The 22,399-nt window shown below is 41.4% G+C and overlaps 1 protein-coding gene and 1 long non-coding RNA gene across 4 annotated transcripts in view; one reads left to right on the top strand and one right to left on the bottom strand.

Annotated features, from left to right (window-relative positions):
• Positions 1 to 20,785, bottom strand: part of LOC115031755 — a 27,959-nt gene extending 7,174 nt beyond the window's left edge. The window contains exons 1-6 of one of the 3 annotated variants that reach the window (XR_003837417.1): positions 20,588 to 20,785; positions 17,358 to 17,447; positions 6,677 to 6,825; positions 6,258 to 6,352; positions 5,607 to 5,643; positions 544 to 603 (exon numbers count right to left, since the gene is read on the bottom strand). This is a non-coding gene — a long non-coding RNA (uncharacterized LOC115031755). The remainder of the gene's footprint in view (positions 1 to 543; positions 604 to 5,606; positions 5,644 to 6,257; positions 6,353 to 6,676; positions 6,826 to 17,357; positions 17,448 to 20,587) is intronic. The other 2 variants (XR_003837415.1, XR_003837416.1) reach the window with 2 other exon arrangements.
• The window catches only part of Tenm3 (teneurin transmembrane protein 3), a 1,292,348-nt gene that overhangs the window by 642,062 nt on the left and 627,887 nt on the right, over positions 1 to 22,399 (top strand). The window lies entirely within an intron of this gene.

The following is a 22,399-nucleotide window of genomic DNA, read 5'->3' as shown; positions in this document are numbered from 1 at the left end:
GTTTCTCTCTGTGGCTTCACCTCCTTAATAGGTCTATTTTAAATTTTTTTTTTTTTTTTTTTTTTTTTTTTTGCTGAGGTTTTTTTTTTTGTTGTTTTGTTTTGTTTTTACTTATTGTCATGACAAAATGAAGGCTCCTACTCAACTTACACCCCATATTACAGACTGTGAGGCAACACTAACTTGGAGATGCACAGTTTGTGAGTCCAGTAAGTTGTTATTCCCACACACACGCGTGCATGCACACACACACACACACAAGCACATGAACACACATGATTCACACACACACACACACACACATACATTTCTCTTCTTAACCAATGGATTCATCTAAAGGAGGTCCAGATACTCAAAGAAATGCTAAGGTCCTGAATCTAGGCGGCTGTAAAGTCTGTTCTCTCCCTATGACCCATGGAAGTTTAGCCTATTCAAGCCTTCAAAGGAATCTTTCCATTTTCATTCCGACACTAGCAAACAGTGGTAAAATTCTCAATCTGGTCAAAATTAAGTAATAAATATTTTTAAAAATCGTGTTCTTACCTCTCTTCCCAAGTTCTTGTGTGTTCATGCCTCCTCTATTCTTATTGCCTTCCTTAACTCCTGCAATCACAATCGATTCATTCAATAAGTATTTATTGTACAGTTTCTGTGTCCCAGCTTCAATCGCGGATGTTGGCAATTCACTGGTAGACATAACAAAGACCACCCTTATGGAGGTGACTAAAACAGGATAATAAGCCCACATAAATATATACATCTAGATACAGGTTGTATATCTATAATGGGTATATGTATATGTGTGTATATATGAACAGGTAAATTATCTGTGATGTTATAAATCAATAAGAGCATGGAAAAATATACAATGCAGTGGGATACGTGAGATCAGGAGGACCATTGGGTGGCAGACAGGTCATTTGTCATTTTAAATGAGGTGGTCAAGTAAAGCCTCATTGAGAAAAAGATATGTGAAGGCAGACTTGGAGAAAGTGATGAGAGGAAATGAGTCAGCCCAGAGGTCGGGGAGTGGCCAGTGCCTGGTACCAAACGTGCTCAACATGTGGGAGGAAGAACAAGGAAATTGATTGCCTGGAATGGAGTGAAAGAGAAAGAAGAGTCTAAAAGCTGAAGTCTAAGAGGTAATGAATGGGAGTCTCATTGTTTGGGGCCTAGAGAGTCATAGATTGTGGCCTTCCCTCTGTGTGACACTTTAGACATTGCAGGGAGTTAATTAAAGCCTCAAGGTGATCATATCTAAATGTATTTATTTTTGAGATGGGGTAACACTACATCATGTAGCCAAAAATGATCTGGACCTAACAAATAACAAAGTAACATCTAGCATGCAAATTTTGTCTTTGTATCCCATTCAGAATCCTGATCCACATTAAAAATGATGCCAGTTAAGTATCGATCTCTCCTCTGATTGGAATAATTAGCTCTAAAATGTATATTAAGGTGAAATCACATTTAAAGTCTACCAGAGTCTTAAAGATTTGCAATAAAATGAGTCTCTAATTGGCTATTTGAAGGCATTTTTGACTGTATGAGACATTACTCATTCCATATTTAGTTATTCAAAGAATAAAGTAGGTTAAATCAGCATTATTATCCAGAGTCAAAGTGGCCCCAAATCAATCCTACATGCTGGAGATGTAGATTAAAACCTTTAAAGTACACAAAAGCCACATTTCTCCACTACACTCAGGACAGGGAAGATTGCCTATTAGTGATGTAGTGACATAGCAGGGTCTCTCCAGAGTCCAAAAATCTGCTCCCCTGACATTCACATATACTCCCAATGGATTCACTTGCTACCAGTCAGCTATTGTCTGAGAATGTGAACTGAAGATTCTCTTGGTACCTGGTCTTCTATAAAACAGAGTTGCTGAGCCAGGACAACCCAAAAATCACAACCCTCCTCCTACTGTGGAGCCAGGTCAATAACACACTAATGCTAACCCTAACCATAATCCCTAATAATAACTGGAACAGTATGCTACCCAAACAGTACTCTACCCAACCCCTACCATAACCCTGCCCTAACCCTAATCATAAACCTAACCCTAGCTCTACCCTACCCCTACCATAACATTAAACCTAACCTCATACTAACCTTAACACCAACCCTACACTAGCCTTACCCTTAGTCTAATCCTAGCCCTAACCCTACTCTAACAACATCCTAGCCCTAACCATACCCTAACTCTAACCTTTACCCTAACCCTACACTAACCCAAACCCTAACAATACGCTAACCCTACCCTAGCCCTATCCTAACCTTAACCTAAACCTATGCTAATCTTAATACTACCACAACACTAACCCTTACCCTAACCCTAACCCTACACTAAACCTACCCTAGCATTAACCCTAACCCTATAATAAGCCTAACCCTACCCTAAGCCTAACCGAACCCTAAGCCTAACGCTACCCTAGTCTAACCCTCCCACCACACAGACAGTGAGCTGCATCACAGAGTAAATCAAGCATAACAAGATGCTGACAAAGACTTAAACACCACCATATCATTTTTCTTACGGCATATTGTTGTATTTCACATGCAACTTCCCTGTTTTAGTAGATTATCTATTTTTTTAATCGTTCCTTACTTCATTTATGAATTAAACTAATGAGAGGTATGCATGTATAAGAAAAACAGAACTTGGTACTTTCTGTGGTTTGATGGCAGCCTCTATGAGTCTTGGATGCTATCTATGGCAGAAGAGGGAAAGCTACAATGACATCCAGAACCGTGCGTTTGAGCCACTGGCGAGACTGATTGGGAAGGGAAGCGAGCGAGGTACTTTATTAATATGGAACACTCTGGTTTGGTATAGATTAGTCACACAGCATCAGGATGACTCATAGTGAGATTTGTTTGGGGGAAGCAAACTATCTTCAGCTCAAAAATGCCTTTGGCCATGATCATTATCTTCTTGCTCCATCCATGGCAACCTGTAGAATTCTCTACAGGTTCCCATGGACCTGTATATATACTATATATAGCATATTATATATATATATATATGTGTGTGTGTGTGTATATATATATATAAACCTGTGTGTGTATATATATACACACACACACACACACACACACACATATATATATATATATATATATATATATATATATATATATATATATATATATATGCACATGTGGTATTTAACACATGCTAATGAGATCATTCCCAGGAGAATTTATTGGTAGGATACCCTATATTTCAATTATGTATGAAGTTACGTTAAAAATTGGGGGCTTCCAATGTAAGGGATTAAATAAAAATGACTTTCAAAGTATTCATCCACACTCATTGCCTTGGTGTTTCTTAGGAATATATGTGCAAAGGGTTAATGCTATATGCATGGTAGACATGAATAGATAAATTTAAAAGCAGCTAAGAACATAGCAGCCTGCACACAACTTTCATAATTGTGCGTTCCTCCAGAGATAATGGATATCATTATCAGCCGCGCCTGTCCTAGGAAACTTGGCAAGGTTAGGACTGTTTGTTACAGCTTTGGTTATATTAACATACACATTAATATTTATAAATATTTGATGTCATGTTAATTTTTCATATAAGATGATTTATGTAATGTTGCGCTGCCCTGTTAGAGGGCATTTGCAATATGCCTCAAAAGGGATCTGAATTGATGCATGTTCTTTAAGGGACTTTGCCTGTATATCACTGTTCTTACAGCGCATTATTCTGAACAAAAGTGTTTCAAAATAAATTATGTGAATTGTGGATTTACTCCATTAACATTTTAAATAAAACATAAAGGAAAAGATCGTACTGAACTGACTCACTACACTTTTAAAAGGATCTCTGTTCTCCCAGAACAGAATCAAGTTTACTCAATTACTTTCTCAAAAAATGAACTTCCCATGCAAGCTCTGCCTTTGAAATTGTGCCTTAAATGATGTTATCTGTTCTATATAGTATGCCACATAGGCTACTCAGAGTAAGAGATTAACTTCAAATGGAACGGTTATAGTATTTTATGTGGGGGTTTTGGTAGGCTTTGATTTTTGCCAACTTTCTTCTGCTAAAATATGTTTTGCTGTGACCATATTTGGATACTAAGAAAACCAAACGTGAATTAAGAAAAATGTATATGACAAATTCAATGTAAGTTATTAAATTGGTATTAGTTTTTGGGTGGAAAATATTTATCTGTTTCTAGGATGTTAAGAGGCTTTAATGAGAAAATTCGTTTATATATGTATGTATGTACGTTAAGCTGACTATGGAACCAGTGGCACACAGTATGAATGACTATACATTTGTTTAGTATAACAGTTTTATAAGGTAATTCATTAGTTTACAGTAAACCAGTGGCATTATTGCTTTGCTTACTAAGTAAAGCATTGCTTACTTTCATTTGGTTCAAAAAGACTATTGAATATAATCCAAGGAAATAAAATCAGAAAGCCTGTTTTATATGGTGAATCATTTCTGTATCAAGTGAAGCTGTGCCTATGCATTTTCGATGGGGGGGGGGTGTTTCTACAGTGTTTCTAAGCATGCTCTGTGACTATGCTGTCAATATGGGACTTGTTAATATGGGTTTGAGCTTCGATGCTTCTGCCTCGCTTTCAACAATGTTAATAATTGCTTTTACTGCCCCCTTTTCTGTATAGAGATTCAACTTTGCTTTAAGCCAAATAACTCATCTCTCTGTGTCTCTCTGTGTCTCTCTGTGTCTCTGTCTCTGTCTGTCTCTGTCTCTGTATGTCTCTCTCTGTCTCTCTCTCTCTCTGTCTCTCTCTCTCTCTCTCTCTCTCTCACACACACACACACACACACACACACACACATACACAGAGAGAGAATGAAACATTACTCTATGCTTCAACGTAAGGCATTCACACCTGGGTGTACAACATCCAGCCTGATTTAGTAAACCTGAGCACTTTGGGAATCCTTATGTACAATGTGTACCTTGAATAGACTGTTTGTTTTTTTATTAATGATCCTTCTAGATCATTAGATGATAATGTTACTTTTCCTTCCATCCCTATCGCTTTGTTGAAACCTTGAGAAACTTAAGAAATCAACTCCAGAAATTAACTTTGATTTGACATTATAAAATTTGGCTTTCTCTTTCCATCCAGTTTCATAAAATTGACAATTAATTTCAGTAAAATGTAATAGACCTTTCCCTCATATTTTCATACTCAAATTAATTCTGTCATTCCAATTATTCACATTACAAAAAAAATTACAGTAGGTCACCAGAGAGAAAAATGCTTTAATTTGAGGCCACCCAAAAAGATCTTTGGCAACAAAGCAAATGGAAATATAGGGAATAAGGGTTATGTCCCCAGGTGACAGTGAGCAGGCTCCACCTAGTACATAAGTAGTGACTCATTTTGCATTCATGTCATACACAGCATATAAAAATGCTGCTGGTGTGCATAGTCAAAAAGCAAAGTGAGCAGTAGCTAAACTGTGTGTTTAAAAGATTTGAGTTAGGTACCAAGTATATTTACAGTATAATATGTATGCTACACTCAGGATACCTATTTATAGTACATAATATATAATACAAAGAACAAGAAAACATGGACATAAGTACGCCTTACTTACAAAGCTATATCCTGCCAGAGTTCAAACTGGATATATCCTTCAAAATTTGGAAAAGTGAAGAACCAGAAATGGAAAAGGTGTGTGATTAAAAAGTTTGGGAATATAGTAAACAAAATTGTTGGTCATATTATTAAAACCACTAGTTAGGAAAAAAATATAGTAGATCACCCATCAAGGAAAAAAACCCAGAAGTTAAAAGATGTCTGTACTAAGGATGGGTAATTAAAAGAGGAAAATCAAAGCGTGGTCCCATACAAAGGTTAGGATTGCACCTCATGTAATCAGTTTAGGAGATTTCTGAGTTGCCCAGAGTGTGAATATGTATCAGGTAAAGTTAACTTTACAAAGAAGATAAAGTTCACCCTCCGATCTGTAAAAACATCTCTTTTATACTACCAAAAACTGTAGCTTGATTTACTTAGATTACAGGTGAGCTGGAAAACAATAAAGAATAGAGTGTGTGTGTATGTGTGTGTGTGTGTGTGTGTGTGCTATCACATGTGTATGTAGGAATAGGTATTTTAAGATCCACCAATGCATCTGTGTATTTTCCAAACCTACAGCCCGATATTACTGCCATTGCAAACATTCTACTCTAATCATAAAATTTCAAAGAAATACAAACGTAAGCAGAGGCATATACTGACTCACCTTATAGTGTAGTAGTTTATTTAAATCTAAGAGAAACAAGGTTTTCTTTTCCCCTTAAATATGATGTAGGGAGTGCATGGTCTCAGATATTATAACTGTAAGAACAACATATAATTCAGAATTTTATATTTGAAGATACAGAAAGCATTAAAAATTAAAGAAAGTACAGCATTTGTAAATTAGTATTTCACTGAGTTAAAGTAATATGTCTAGGCATTTTCCCAGTTGAAAGTGAAGACAGTTCCACTCATGATATTCCTGACAAAATAAGAGAACAAGAAATATACTCCATAGCTGATAGACACTTGTAGAACTACGTGGATTGAACTTATACACATGCAAATCACAATTCATGTTAGAGCCAATGAATACCATTTGTTCATCATCACAGCCACCAAGATGCTGTGCCACACACTTACGTAACCTGGGAATTAGCTGACTTCATTTCAATTCCAAAGAGGCTACTTTTCTGGAATTCTCCTCTCTTTAGTCAGAGACTCAGTTTGTGGATCTTCAAAGGATGCCAGTGTTGACTGAGGAGACTCAGTCCTGTCTGAGCATTCTATGTCTAGGAAGAAAAGCAAGTTTGTAATTAGGCATCCTTCTCCTTTGTCTTTAGCCCTGAACAATTGTTACTAGGAAATCTTTAAGACAAAGTTGCAAGGTTGTAGCGATATATTACCTGGTCATTGTACTATGTCGATGACTAAAATACTTAATGGAGACTTTGGATTTTGCTAGGTGCTTTGAAAGGCAAGAACAACTACTGGTTAGAAAACCAGGTGATACTACTCATAAATGCAAACCTTTCAAGTTTAATAACACCATCTCTGTGGATGCTTTCAAAAGCTGAGACGAGAGTCTACAGAGGGGACTTTCTAGTCCTTTTTATGTGGCAATTTTAACCCCAAGATGAAATGAAATTGTTATTTGACTAAGTACCCCCCTTTGTTAGACAAGATAGTGATGTGCAATACCAAATAGCTATGACCAGGCCACCTGCAAAACCAAATGGAATTTAATTATTTCTATCACTCTCTATTCTATGAGCCATGTTGATGTAAATATAAAATATACATGTGGTAGGGGGTGAGGAAGTGAAGAGCGGACAAAGGGATTGCTTTCTACAACTTAACCCTGAACATATGGCATGCCCATACATGTAAAATTAATGTGACCAGTATAATCAATCATTTAACAGTTGATCAGTCACTGCACGTCACAGCAAACTACATTGGGCTGCACTAATATGCATCTGTTAAGATGAGAAACCTAAATGGATAAAGCGAGGCACAGCCATAATCATTTCTCTTCCTGTTTATGAATATAATATGAGTCTGCCTTTCTTTACACTAATTCTGCCTCTTACAAAATAATGGTGTCACCATTAAAATTAAAATGTGTTTAATGTTCATGTTTGAAATTAAGATTCTTATCATTAATATGTGGTTTCAACCAAAGAAACAAAAATAAATATCAGTTTTAATTTCTGCTCTGATTTTAGTTGTTTGTGTTAAATTCTGTCTTTATGAAGACTCTGTAGTAACAAGAGGAAATGTAAGGGAAGACTTTAAAAGTCACAAGAATGAATGCACACAGGCCGATACAGATGCACATTTTTCCTTCTACGATGGATGATCTATTGTTGTTCACAGAAAGTGATTAGACAAGTTCGTTATTGCTTTGCTACCACACAGAAACCATCGCTGTCCCCACTCGCTCCCCAAGGTGCCCTCTAACAGACAGTTTTTTAATGATCTGTGATTCCAAGTAGCAGTAAGCTTGCAATTCACCCTGCTTAACTTTCCTGATGCTTTGAAAAAGATGACCAGATTCTAGAACCTAAAAACCTTTGGAACAGTGACAACCCTCTTGGAAATTCTTTACCAGACGGACAAATATTTCTTTTCTCCCCATCTACAGCTAGTCTTCAAATTAGCGATTTGTTTTTACCTTCATAGACCAATGCTAAAGACCGAATCCTCATTCTTGGGTGGAACCTGAGAGCCAGGGTAACTTTAACTGAGAGAGACAATGATTTTAGAGCAACAGATAAAGGGATCTAAAAATGTGTTATATTTGGGCAATTTTATTCTAAATCTGGGTTGCACATAAAAACGGATAAGTGTGCTATGGCACAGTGGGAACTGACGTTTTGTCACGCTCAATTATTTGAAGTTATAGCTTCAAACACAGAGCACACAACAACAACAACAACCCCAAAAGGCAGGGGTTTTTTTGTGTGTGGGTCTGGGCTGCAAATATAGCTCAGTGGTGAAGCTCTTGCCCAGTGCACATGGGGCCAAGGTGTCAGTCTCAAGTACTGTGAAAGAAAAAGCATTTCTCCCTCATTAAACTCTAGTTTGCACTTCAGCTGATGAATCTATTTGTGCATAAATGAAGTAATCATTAGAACAAATTCTGTTTTACCAGGAGATAGTCATTAGTGTTTATGTGTTTGAGCTTTGAAAACAAAGATACTTGGCCTGGTTCAACTGACATTGGACAAATGCTTCACCCTTCAGTGTTCTCAATTTAAGATGGAGAAGATATTAATAACTGTGTGGGGAGATATTTGTGATGATTTGTTTGAGATAATGTATGGTATGCTCTATTGATCATCTGTTATCCACCTGCCAATCATCTCTATCTGTTTAACACAAATTCATGTTAGAAATGTGATTAGGAGGAGGAGGGGTGACATGGGATTCGGTAGGGTGTGGCAGGGTACTAGTGACAAATCAGAAAGATTTATCTGCGTACTTTCTTCGTTACTCATAATAAAACCCTTTACATTCACAGAATATGGAGAAGTAGGATCATAGCCATAAGTGCTAATGCTTCTTGTTGAAGTCACATGATACAGAAGGATGTAATGATAAAGGGAATTAATGATGGGATGTGTAATAATGATGCCTTGTGTTTAAAAAGAAAAACCAATGGCCCTCAGTAGGAACATAGCTGTGTTGCTGAGTGTCACCTGAGCATTAGATAGTGACACAAAAGTACCTGGTATCTAGGTGCCTTTCTCAATTTTTTGATGGTCTTATTCTGAAATATTTTTTGAAAAGCGTATTGTTGAGTTGATTTCCGTTCCATCTCCCATAAATTTCTTTAATTGCTTGCAATAACATTAGTATTTATTTAAAAGTTCATTTAAAACCACTATAATTTTAAATAATAGACAGGACATTGAACAACAAAATAAGCAAAACTTATTTTTCTTTTTTCTTTTTCTTTTTTTAACCTATCATGCTGGAGATTGACCCCAAAGCTTCGCATGTCCTAATACAAACTTCACCACAGAATTATGTGATATACGCTAGTCAGCATAACATATAGAAAGCGCTCTGGCAAAGGGAAACAAAAGAACGCTATCCCAGTTCCTCAGCTACTCATTCTACTACACTTTAGCAGGATTGAAAATCTGATTTTCAAGTAGCACAGAGTTTTCAGCTCAGATTTCTCTAGGACAGTTAGTTCTCAACCTTCCTAACCCTGAGACCCTATATTACAGTTCCTCCTGTCACAATTTCCCCCACCAATAAAATTATTTTCATTGCTACTCAACTTTAAATTTCCTAATGTAAATATATAATACACAGAGTATCTGCTACATGTGCCTCAAAGGGGTCGAGGCCCCACAGGTTGAGAACCACTGCTCTAGTAGGATTTCTCACCCTCTTTTTCTTGTGTGCTTTGGTTTCTTAAAGGGTAATCCCTCAACTGGAAGAATAAGTAAAGTAGATTTCTTTGCAATGAGCTATTTTTTTTTATCATCTGGAGAATGATGGAAGCTAAACTATCAATTAATTTACCATGGAATTTAGCCTAGGACGATAGATCTTAATCTTCTCTGTGTGTAAGAATTAAGAATGTTCTAGAAGACTTATAATATTGTTCATGTATGGGTTCCATCCTCGGAGAGTCTACTTCTGGATAATTGACGTAGATCCTAGGATGGTATATAAGCTTTCCTAAGTGGTGACTCTGATGAGATATTCTAAAGGCTACACTTTAAAATATTGCTCCCGAAAATACCTTCCAGGGAAGAACACACTACTGGATTGTTCAGTTCTCAAATGGTGAGACCTGAAAACATACATACACAAGCAGCATTATACAGATTGAGTAGATTGCATTTCTTTATTAGCGGAAAGGGGAGCACATGAATTTGAGAGAGGAGAAAGAGGAAAGGGTACATTTTGAGGGGCTGGAGGGAGGAAAGGAAAGAGGAATGATGTAAGTATATTATAATCTAATAAAAATTAAAATAGATCTAAATAAAAGTTGCTGTAGGGGTCAACCAGTTGATTCAATGAGTAAAAGAGGCAAGTCTTATATTTTGATTCAAATCCCTGGAACCCAACATAAACATGGGGGAGGGAAGAACAGACTCTAAAGCTGTCTTTTGATCTCTATATGTACATGTGCCCACATACATGCACACACATATACACACACATACAATCTAGAGAGACAGACATACACAAATACTATTAATAAATAATATAAGAGAACTTTAAAATAGTTTCACATTTCTAAAGCTTATTGGCTATCAATATAACCTTCAAATTTCTGTAAAATTATCATCTTGAAAATGATGGAAATAGCCTGATGTGGCGGCTTATGCCTACAAGCTCCTGTACTTGGAGGCTGAAACCAGAGCATTGTTGTAAGTCTTAGTTAGCCTGGACTACATTTGGGTAATCATGGGATAGAAAGGGAGACTTTAGTCAAAAACAAAACAAAAGAAAAAAACTTCAATAAATCCAGTGTGGTTATTAATGTTTGAAAATAAATATTACCTGGATCAAGCCTGATTTAATTCCAGTTTCCAAATGACAGGGTAAATTCTTGAAATGAGATCCAGCATCCTCTCACTGGTGTGAAGAGACTCAAAGCAGAAATGTGCACCTCCATTAGAACAGGATGCTAAGCCTGGGGTCCCACAGGCTCAGTCTTCCTTCTAGCCAGCTTATTCTTCATTTTCGCTTCTCTTTGCACTCAGTCTCTCGATAGATAGATAGATAGACAGACAGACAGATAGATAGAGGTAGATAAGGATAAATCTACATATCTCTATCTATCTATCTATCTATCTATCTATCTATCATCTATCTATCTATCTATCTATCTATCTATCTATCTATCTATCTATCTATCCTCTCTCTTTTATAGACTTTTAGTTTGTAATCTTCTCATGACCTATTTTCCCCCTCTTCTAGATATCTTATCCAAGGATAAAAGGGAAAAGGGTGAATCCTGCTCTTTCATAGGTGTGTGTGTGTGTGTGTGTGTGTGTGTGTGTGTGTGTGTGTGTGTGTAATGATCTGTGGAGGTTAGGGTTAGGAGAAAAGCATTAAATACATACAGAAGGGATTTGATGGCTGGGTTAGAATTTTCTTTCTTACATACTGCTCTGGGAAGTCCTGGCTGGCTTCTCACGTTTTCCCCTAAACCAAACAAAATCTGAGTTGTATCTGAATTGGAGAAATGAAGTAGCAAGTCACATGGCCAGAGCAGTTAGTTTTTCCTTTGGGAGCTTTCATCTACATCATTCTTGGTTACAGAAATTATCATGTGGCAGGCCAAATCAAGCTTATTTTAGCATATTAGAAGTGAGCCAAAGTTTTAGTGTCTTTACGGGACCAGCGAGATGGCTTGGCAGGTCATAAGCCTGATGACTCCTGGTCACATGTGATATAAGGTGGGAATGGAGTCATGGAAGCTCTGTCCTTTGCCCACCTCTAACATGCAAGTAAATATAATTTTTGAAAGTAGTTTTTAAAAAGCTTTTCCTCAGAGAGAAGGGATGCTTCCGATATCTCCCTCACAAAGGACCAACTCCATGACCTTCCCGGCCTTCTTAGTTGCAGAATCCTATGACTGAAATTGGGCTATTTGGGTGATCCAGGTCTGATTTCTAAGAGAAATCGATTATGTATCAAAGAAATGAAACTTTGGACTGAAAGTGAAGAAGGGGGAGGAGGAGGAGAAGGAGGAGTAAACCTTCGGATCACCGTTGTATTTGCATTGTCTAATAAAATCTTAAGGAGGTTGTTTGCCTTTTGCTCCCATTTCAGATGGATCTAATGGTCCATGATATACTGGAGACGATGCACAGGGCTGGAGTGTATCATGAATATGTATCTTAAAAGTGGCAGTGGCAGGAACACCTCCCCCCAGGCATCTCCAGATGAAACTGTAACTTCTAAGATCAGCCATCCACAACCATCCATAGGTAAAATGTAGAAGTCACCTCTCCTCGTAGACGTCCGTCTGCAGTTGATTTTTCACAGACAAGAAGTTCTCTGATCTGAGACAAAATCCTAAATGATCTGTTAATGATTTGGGATTTTAAACAGTTCGCTCTGAACACTGGTTCTTATAATCAAATTTGACATGAAAATAGGACTGTCATTAAATTCAAGGAAATACCATCGTTTAATGCTTAATCACATTAAATTTCAGATAATTAGTATGTCATGAAGCTGCGTTTTGGAAACATGAGTTTGAACCCTGCTTCTCAGCAGACCGTACAGCTACATAGACATTTAGCCTCAGAAGGGTTCAGTATTAAGTTGTAGCTTCAGGGAACTGGTGTGTGGAAAAATAACCTATTTATTAATTCCGTTTATGTGTTTTATTGAATACATATGCGTAATTAAAATGCCACTGCTGACAAATATTTTACTCTGATTAATTGCTACTAAAACCTCTCTTTCCTTCAAAAGAGAAATTTGTGCTCCCATACCTGTCTTGGGAATAGTCGGGACCATTCGTAGGCTCCGGTGTGATATGCTGATGCACGTTTATGTGGTTCTTGTTGCAAGCAGTTTCAACTGTTGGTCCTAAACATTTTGTGTGTGTGGATGTTGTCTGAGAGATGGGGGTGGGGGGAGGAATAGGCTGAATTTCTTGATGTATCAAGTTTCCACAGGCAATTCTGGGAAGGCTAAACCAAAGACTTAAATCTCAAGCTAAGTCACTAAAATTATGGTGAGTAATATTCTTAGGATATTAATGTACACATTCTAGGTCACCCACGCCCATGGTTTTAGTGCATCTTTGTAATTCCATGTACTTGACACTGCTGGCTTTATCTGACTGCTCTAACGCCTCATGATATCTTGAAAGGAATAACTGATGTCACTCAAGAGTTAGGATCCTCAACTAAGGGAGTTGAGTATAGCACCTTACATGACCCAAGATGAAAATTATGCACAGTGGTTGTTTATTTTGGGGGTGGGGGGCTTGGTTTCAAGACAGGGTTTCTCTGTGTAGCCCTGGCTGTCCTGGAACTCACTCTATAGACCAGGCTGGCCTTGAACTCAGAAATCCACCTGCCTCTGCCTCCCAAGTGCTGGGATTAAAGGCATGCCCCACCACTGCCTGAAAATGATGCAGTTTAAACTAGGAAATAAAAGCTGAAGAAAGTGTTAGTAATTTTTTTTTAATTAAAGAAGTATGCTTTTAAGGGCTTTTTTTTTAAAAAAAAGTTCTTCTAAGTATCAAATCAAAGTTGTTCATGTTTGACTCCCTTCTGCAGAAATCCAAGCTTCTCCGAACTTCCAGAGAGTTCTTCCAGCAAGGGAGCTCCCATCCCAGTATGAGACTGTGTTAAACTTCATCCACTTGTCCAGCTAATTCTTATGCTCTCTCAGTTTTACTAGATATGATGTTTTATTGGGGTCCACAGAAGCATGGCTAATGACATCAGCGAGCTTTGTAATTTCCCACTGACGGTTCTCTACACAGCTTACACTTTTGTAGCTCAAACTGCACCAAATTGCTCCAACAATTAATCTTCATGCACGGGAGTGGGGGGAACTTTGAAATGGACCCCTTCTTGGGATTTTGTGTTAAAAACAGAAAAGTTCCCATGAGCAAAAAGGATAAGTTAGCTTTTCCAGCCTCTGCCTCTCCCGGAGTCTCACTTTTCTCGGCCACCTCCCAAAAGGAATGAATTAATTTCTCTTCTTGTCCTTTAAATGAATAGTGTAGTTTGGGTGAAATTATCGGGCAATTGCATGCCTTTTATGCAGATAATGCTATTTGATGAAAGCGGTGTTTTGATCTGCTGAGGATAATACAGATCCAGGGTTGGATTCATTGGTGAGAGGAAAGCTGTCTTCTCTGATAACTTCATCTCAGCATGAGGTCAGACGGGGAAAACTGGGATGGGGGATTAAAAAATGACACAGCCGGAGCGGTATTCAGTTCCCTGCTGTGCCCCTGGCTGCACACTATAGCTTATGGTTCTGATCTGTTATGGTATTGTCTGCCTTTCTCTCTCGGAGCAGAAAAGATTGCTTAAAACTTTTCTTTTTTCAGCTAGAGGGATTAGTTCTGTGCAGCTTTTTTAATTAAAGAAACTGTATCTTTTTCAAGGCAATTTAAAGCAGCAAGGGAAGGGCCGTCAACATCCAGAACTTAGTACTATTATCTGTAACAAAGTGTCAGCGCCAAAATTTGATATTCAGAAACTGGAGGAGGAGGATACAGAATTATGTTGCAATTTTTCTTTTTAACCTTCCTGGTGGCTCAAATCCCCAAATGAAGAATAGTAAATACATTATTTTGCATATGTCCTGAATATGTTTCCATAAGCAGTAACTTCCAGTCACTTTGCTTTCTAGCTCAGCTGAGCTGGCTTAATTAAATCTTCTTGAGGCTAGCAGAGTGAACTTGGACATGGTCTAAGAGGAGACAGATTTTCCTATAGATCCCTTTTCTTTACCCAGAGATGACTATTAAAAAAAAACAAACCATAAAACCAAACAAACAAACAAAATCAAAAATCAAAAAACAAAAAACCATTTCTTTTCTGCTGAAAGTAATAGCAATAGAAAATACCTGCTTAATATGTGCAATTTGCATTTAAACAGTGTAACATATAATGGGGTGGTGCTTTATTACTGAGACCCTTTGCGTGTGTGATATGCGGCCATCATCTTTATTAATCTGAGAGGACCATGGGTTGAGTCTATCCAAAGTGATGATGAATCTGTCAGAACGGATGTATAGACTTGAGTTGGATTTATAGTTCAATTTAACCCAGGTTAATGTTGAAAAAATCCTCAAATGTTTCCAATGAGGCCCACACGGTTATCACTTTACAAAGCACACAGGCTCTGTACTGTGGTTGCCACATACACAGCGCCAGCTAAATTCCATGCCAGATCAATTAGAAACAGTCGTCCTGAGCAGACAGGAACAAACAGAGATTGTCTCCCCAATACCAGCTGAATCCTTGTCTTGAAGAAATGCAAAGCAGTCACCATAAGCTTTATACGTCTGACCATTCGAAGTCCAAAGGCAATAAAGGTGTTATAATAATGTCACTTTAAATAGAAAGTACCTAAGAGTATCTCCTTGCTACAATGCTAATGCCCTTTGCCCCAAATTTTCAGTAAAAACTGCATTTTCCTGCAAGGGAGGAAAATGAAATTTACCCTTTGCTTTTATATATATATATATATATATATATATATATATATATATATACATTTGACCATATAATATATATTGCTTATATATATTTATATATATTTTCTCATAATTATGTTTCTAAGGAAAGACAAACTAGTTCAGAGATGACTCCCTAGCAGTTCATAACTATGTCCCATTAAAGAGACATTGTCAGAGAATTAGAGAAATACATAATACATATATTTTTCAGGGTACATTTATTTTATGGCAAACCAATTTTTAAAAGAAAAGTCAGGATCATATAATGTAATAAAAAAACCATTTTAATCTTGTAGCTATCCGTTAGTTCAAACATTTACTAAGTATGTTCTACAGGCTAGCCCAGGAACTGGGACCTGTAGGTTAAAGGATGAAAAACTTCATTTCTCTATGACTGTAACACCTGCTGGAAAAAAATCCACACAAAACCAAACAAACAATAACAACAACAAACAGGATAACAGGATAGACCATCACTTGAGAGAGAGAGAGAGAGAGAGAGAGAGAGAGAGAGAGAGAGAGAGAGAGAACCCGTGGAAACCCTGCTAGGGAGAATGGTATTAACCAGTGCTTTAAGATCAAGGCATTCCAAGGCTAAGCTTACCCCAGCTAGAGACACTAAGAGGGGGAGAAAGAGTTGAACTTTTCTTAAAAACATTGACAAGTTAATTCATAAACCAGACCCTGACATAGATAGCTAAAGGATGGATTTTTCTTTACCAAGTTGTCCTTTTGTGTCATTAGTGCATGATAAATTTAACCTAGTGACTATTACCCATATGCTATATGCAGTCCCTACTATAACTCACTCATTTAATAACAAGTATGAGCTTAAAAGGTAGTCCCTGATAACTATTCATGATAGATCCCATCTTTCCATGTGAAATCACAGGGCAACTGTCCAGCACTTGTATGAAGGGCAATGTAAAATCGAGCGTGCTTCATGTTAAAAGATGGTTTGGGTAGACAAAACCCTTCCTAGACCTCGGGATCCTGTGTGATGCTTTAGAGAAACTGTATCAGCAGTTAGGGGCATGCCCCACACCTGCATTTCACACCAAAGGTCAAAGCCACCGGATGCTCTGTTGACTCCACTCAGCAACACAATTTAAAGGATGTGTTGTCCACTATCAGCAGCTTATTCCATGGCTCCAAACTGTGGCCACTGGGGGAAGCCTGAGTTGCTTTAATTAAGGTAATGGAAGCATACTTTCTACTAGCGACGGTCATTTCGTTTTATGACTTTGATCAAATTAGAATATGTTTTTGTTTCCCCCAGACCAATTGCCAAAGGAAATAAGTTACTTGTAAGTTATTTGTGTGTGTGTGTGTGTGTGTGTGTGTGTGTGTGTGTATGTAAAAACAGCCTGATAATCACTTGATGGCTACTTGAGAGACTCGTGTATCAAGTTTAAGTTCTAGCGCTGTGAGTTATTGCAGGCTGCATGCTTGACTAGTTGTAAAATGATTTACAGAGAAGATGTCACGTACCTAGACCTCAGACTCGTCTCAGGGACCACCAGCCTTTAGCTTGTTCTACAAGATCCAGGAGGCCCATCCATCTGCTTGCTCCTTATTCTAGTTGAGACATAACCCCTTGGGGATGTCTATGGATTGTTGACTTACCTGAGCTTTTCAAAAGACGAGTTGGTTGCTCTAGTGTCTGAACTATAGCTGTCAATGTCATGTCTGCCAGCTCTTCAGTGTCTGGAATCCCTGTAGTGGAAGAGGTGACAGAGCTGCAGAAACTCAGTCTGAGCCTGACAGTCAGGTCTTTGTGGCTAAAGCAGAAGGAGTAAGTTCAGAGAACACCTTCAAACTAGAGTTCCGTCTTCACTTCTCCCGAGAGAGAACCCTACCCCTGCATGGCTCAGCATTCCCCTTCTGTGTGCTTGAAAGACTCCCAAGTCAAAGAAAGTGTGCTTCGGTGGCATCTGTTCCCCAGCAGAGGGAGGTGGGAACAGCTGCCACCCAGCCCCTTAGCTACAGGCTGGATCTCAGGACAAGAGAAAGCACACAGCCTTCAAAACAGCCTCTGTGGAGAGCAAGTGCCACCTTACATGGCCAAAGACACATGGCTGAGGTTGGCATGAGGGGAGTTGGAATATCAGAGCAGAGGCCTCTCTGCTCTGACTTCATATAGCCCAGGTGTGCCCTTCCTAACCCCAAAGGGAATCTGAAGGTTCTAGTCACCTTTAAATGCTTGTTAAGGACAGGGCGACAGAGGAGGCTAGGGGAAGGAGCTACAATACAGCCTCTTCCTTGTCATTAGCCCACGAATAGACCAGATCAGCATTGCTAAGACTACATAGTCTCCAGCCACCCTGGGCAGTTTGCAGTGCAGGCCAAAACCAGGCAGCAAATACTTGCATTTCTTCTGCTAGTCCAGGCTTTATTACTGCCAAAGTGAGCAATTCACCATCTTTCCCCTCCCCTGACAGCAGCGCAGCCACAAGGCAAAAGTTGGAATGGTTATACATCAAGCAGGTTCGCTGCTTTCCAGGAAGGCTCTGGGAGCACAAAGCCTGGACAGTTGGGTTTTGCCCATCAACATTTCTTAAGGGGTTCAAATGATGGGACCTCTGAGAGAGGAGGCGGGGAGGAGAAGGGAGAGAGGAGCAGTAAGAAAGGAAGAGGAGGGAGGGGAGGGGAGGAGAGAAGAGGAGAGGAGAGGGAATCAAGCTGCATGCACACACCCTGGCTGCCTTGCCTTACTTACAGGCTGAGCCTTGCAGAAGCTGATAGATGCTGACCAGACACACCAGCATGCTTTGTCCACCAGCAAAACCTGGCACTAAGCAAAGAGAGTGAAAGCATAAGTGATGTGTTCTAGAGGTGTGTGTGTGTGTGTGTGTGTGTCCATTAACATGAAGTTTCAGCAATATTTAGTGGAAAACGTTAAACATCACTTAACTGGAATGTGGGCTGGAGACAGATTCCAAAATTTGCTACTATTTCTCCATTATATGACTTCTGCAATTCCTTTCTTCATTTATCAGCAGTGTTAGCCATAATGAGGAATTTAGGGAAGAGCTGAGGTAAACAGCGCCCCTCCCTATCTCTCCCTGCACACAACTACTCGGTTCTGGCATCTTTGGGGTTGGTATAGTGTGTCTTTATTGTGTCCTCTAGATATCAGCACAGGAAAGAGCAAGGAAGGGGTTTTGCTTCTTGGACAATTCTAAGTTACACTCACAAATTTTTGTGTGTGGAGTGGGGGGAGCTGAGCTATAAGGTGATTTATAAAATGTCCTCAGATTTTACTTATGATCAGGTCAAGGGGGGTTACTTGATTTTCTTGTAATGTCTGGCGTACTTCTTATGATAATGAAGAGAGGAAGGGGTTAGTCAGCTGACTCTGCCACCTTAGTCTTTCTGAAGTGTGAAATTCATGTGGCAGGAAAGAGGCTGTACCAACCTAGGGCAACTCTAGATTATCCCAGAAAGATGTGCCAGTGGGTCTTTGGGTCACTAATGCTGGTGGAACCGGGTCAGATTCACTTACTGCCAAGGTTTTGCAAAGCCCAGAGGTGCACTCAGAGGCTTAGCATCTTTGGGAACTGGAACCATGGGCATGGATGCACTAATTTGAGTTTTCTGACTCTTTGTCAATTCCATGCTAAACTTTGCGGGGCGGGCGGGGGGGGGGGTGGGATCAGAAAAGTCCAGGCTTTTCTATGTTTGCCTGACTGATAAATTTGTTCTTGTGAACGCAGTTAAAAATACAGATGTCTTCGATTCCAGCCAAGACAAGTTAGGTACTGATTGGTGGAGTCCTCTGTGCTGAAATTCGCAGTGGAGGTGGGACCCAAGGGCTTGGCTGAGACCGGTAGGTTGGCAGGCAGTAGTTCAGGGCAGGCCTGGGGACTCTCCACTGCTCCTGGCGGCTCCAGGCTGGTCTCAGGGAATGCCTAGGCGCTCCTCGAGGAGCTAGACTCTCATTGGTGCAGTGGTTCTCTCCAGGGCGTTGGACCCAATGCCTCCCGCGGACAGAAAGAAGCCTGGAGCTGGCGGGAGGCAGGAAGCCAGAGCGCGATTCTGTAAAGGTTCTAAGTTTGGAGTTCCAAAACTCGAAGGGCAGGAGCTTTTGGGCAGTGAAAAATGGCTCCCGGGGTGGGCTTTCCGCAGCTAGGGGTGAGGGTGGGGGCGGGGGCGGGGCCCGGGGCTGGAGCTTCCTGGAGTAGAGTTTTGGCAGAAACTTACAAAGTGGCAGTGTCCTTAGGGAGGTAAAGTTGTTTCGGCTCCCACTGCCAAGGGAGTGTGGCAGGGGCGGTGTTGTGCTGCTAATAATCTGAGGGAAGAAAGGAGAAACAGATCGGGGATGGGGCTGGTGGTGGTGGGCTTTAGGTTTGTTGAGTGTGCCCCTGACAGTGGCTACTGGTTGGAGGTCCAGCTACTTGAATCTGGGGGCGGACACTTGTTCTAAACAGGACAGAGCTGGGACCTGGGAGGAAGTCTAAGTGTTCAGTGCAGCCCTCCCCTGCCGGAGTCCGAAGGTCATTTGCGCTTTTCGTCCCCGACAAGAGGACACTTCCAGAAGGAAAGACGCAGGTCATTTTCAGAGGCCCCGTCAAGGGCGGGCCGCCTACCGGGGGTGGCAATCCTTAATTACACCCTTCTGTCTAGGAATCCATCTTCCCAGGCAGTGTCTTGCTCTCCCACCACCTCGGGTGACTCAGCTGACCCGAAATGCCTACCCTATGGAAGATCAAGAAAAGTAGTTTTCTAAGAAGGTTAGAGGTTTGATCACACCGAGAAGTGTTTCCACTTAAATCCAAGGCAATTACCCGCCCCTTCCCCCAGGTCTTCTTCCCCGGTCACCCAGAAAAGAAAAGGACAGACTCCCATGCACGTACCCCTTCACTTTGTTGGTGCGTGTGAATTTCAAATGGAGCTGTAAGTTCATTAGTGTTTGCAATCAGCGGCCGGCAGACCCCTCATCAGAGCCGAAAGCCGGCAAGAGCCATTCATCAGCTTGAAGTGTTATTCATGGATGACCCCTAAATCACGGCGAGAGTAGTAGATACACTGATTGGTCACAGCATGGGAGCCTCGGTGCTTTCCTCGTACCCGGCGTGGCTGGGAGGAGGGATGGGAGGGAGGGGCGGCGGTGTGGACGTGGTTCAGTCCGGCAAATCCCATTTGACAGCGAAAAAAGGCAGAAAACCGGGAATCTCATTTTTTGAATAAAGAAGAAGAAATAAAGTACCTGTCATCTTGACAAGTGGAGGAGCGGAGGAGTCAAGGATTATAAATGATCACAGCCAGGTCCAGCTCGCCCTGTGATTGGGCTCTCCCGCGATCCGCACCAGGGAAGCGCATGGTAGGCTCCGCTCCTCTCTCTTACACATACACGCACACGCGCACACACACACACACACACACACACACATACACACACACACAACCACACACACACACACGTGTACGCGCCTGGTCTCGGGCACACTCGCCCAGAACGTCCCCCGCCCTTGCCCACAATTACGGTCCTGGATGCTGCTCCCTGGCACAGCGCCCTGCTCGCCTGCTCACCTTTTCCTTCTCTCCTTCCTCCCTCGCCTCCTCCATCCTCCCACTCCCCGGACGGAGAAACCGGGATTCTGGCCGGTGGAGGAGGTTGGAGGGGCCGGGCGGGAAGCGCGAGGGGGAGCGCGCGGGGGAGAAAAAGAAAGTGAACTCATTGGCGCCCGCGCGCTTCCCTCCCCTCGCCGCGTCCCCGGGCCGCCCGGCCGTGGGCAGCGGAGGAAGTTGTAACACTTGCATCTCCCCCTCCCTCCCCTCCCCATCACGGGCCCCCTCCCCCGCGCCCGGCGCCTTTGAATTTGGCCAGGCGAGCGCAGGGGCGGACGCGGCGGCGGTGTCCGGGGAGAGATCGGGCGAGCGGGCGGCGCGGGCGAGCAGAGCGCGGTAAGTGCGGCGCCGTGCGCCCTCCTTCTTTCTGGGGTCCTAGCGCCCGGGCCTCGGGCGCCCGGGCGCGCGGGCGGAGAGCGAGCAAGCGAGCGAGCAGGGAAGCGCGGTTCCCTTTCCCAGGCACTGCTTTGAGGGGCGGCTGCGAGTTGGCCAGCCCTACAGGCGGCGGAGCATCCCAGCTCCCAGACTCTCCGAGCTCTGGAGTCCCGGTTCCGGCCTCGGGTCCCCGCCCCTCCCTCGCGTCTGCCACCCTTGGCTGTAGGCTCAGGTGGGAACTTTGGCGGTGCCTCCCACCTGGCAGCGGGGCAGGGTTTCAGTGACTCTGGACTCTCTGGGTTCCCCGAGGAAGATGGTTCCAGGGAGCCTGTGGAGGGCAAGGAGTGCAGATGACCTCGTTCTCTCTTTGGGGGTGCTACCTAGTTAAGGACACAACCTCTGGTTCTCTGGGAAGGTATCTGGAGGACTCCAGTGGGACTTCCGGGAGAGCTGGAAGCCTTGGGATGTCAGCATTTGCCCCGGCCTCTTCCCCAACTGCCAGACTGCTAAGTTGCCAGGAGTGAAAGAACTGGGGCTGAGGATGCTGAGAGGAGTGGTGATCTCGGCTGAAACTTGATCTGGAAACTCTGGATGGGACTGAAAGCAAACAAAACATACTCTAACCAGGGCATTTAAAAATAATACAGATGGATGAGCCTGCTGCTCGCTTCAGGTCACTATCTCGTTTTTACAGCTGATGAGAGGGGCTTCAGATGTTTCAG

The sequence above is a fragment of the Mus caroli genome, chromosome 8 (assembly GCF_900094665.2).
Source record: "Mus caroli chromosome 8, CAROLI_EIJ_v1.1, whole genome shotgun sequence".
Taxonomy (NCBI): Eukaryota; Metazoa; Chordata; class Mammalia; order Rodentia; family Muridae; genus Mus; species Mus caroli.
Note: the sequence above shows the minus strand (reverse complement) of the source record. Positions and strands in the feature narration are given on the sequence as shown.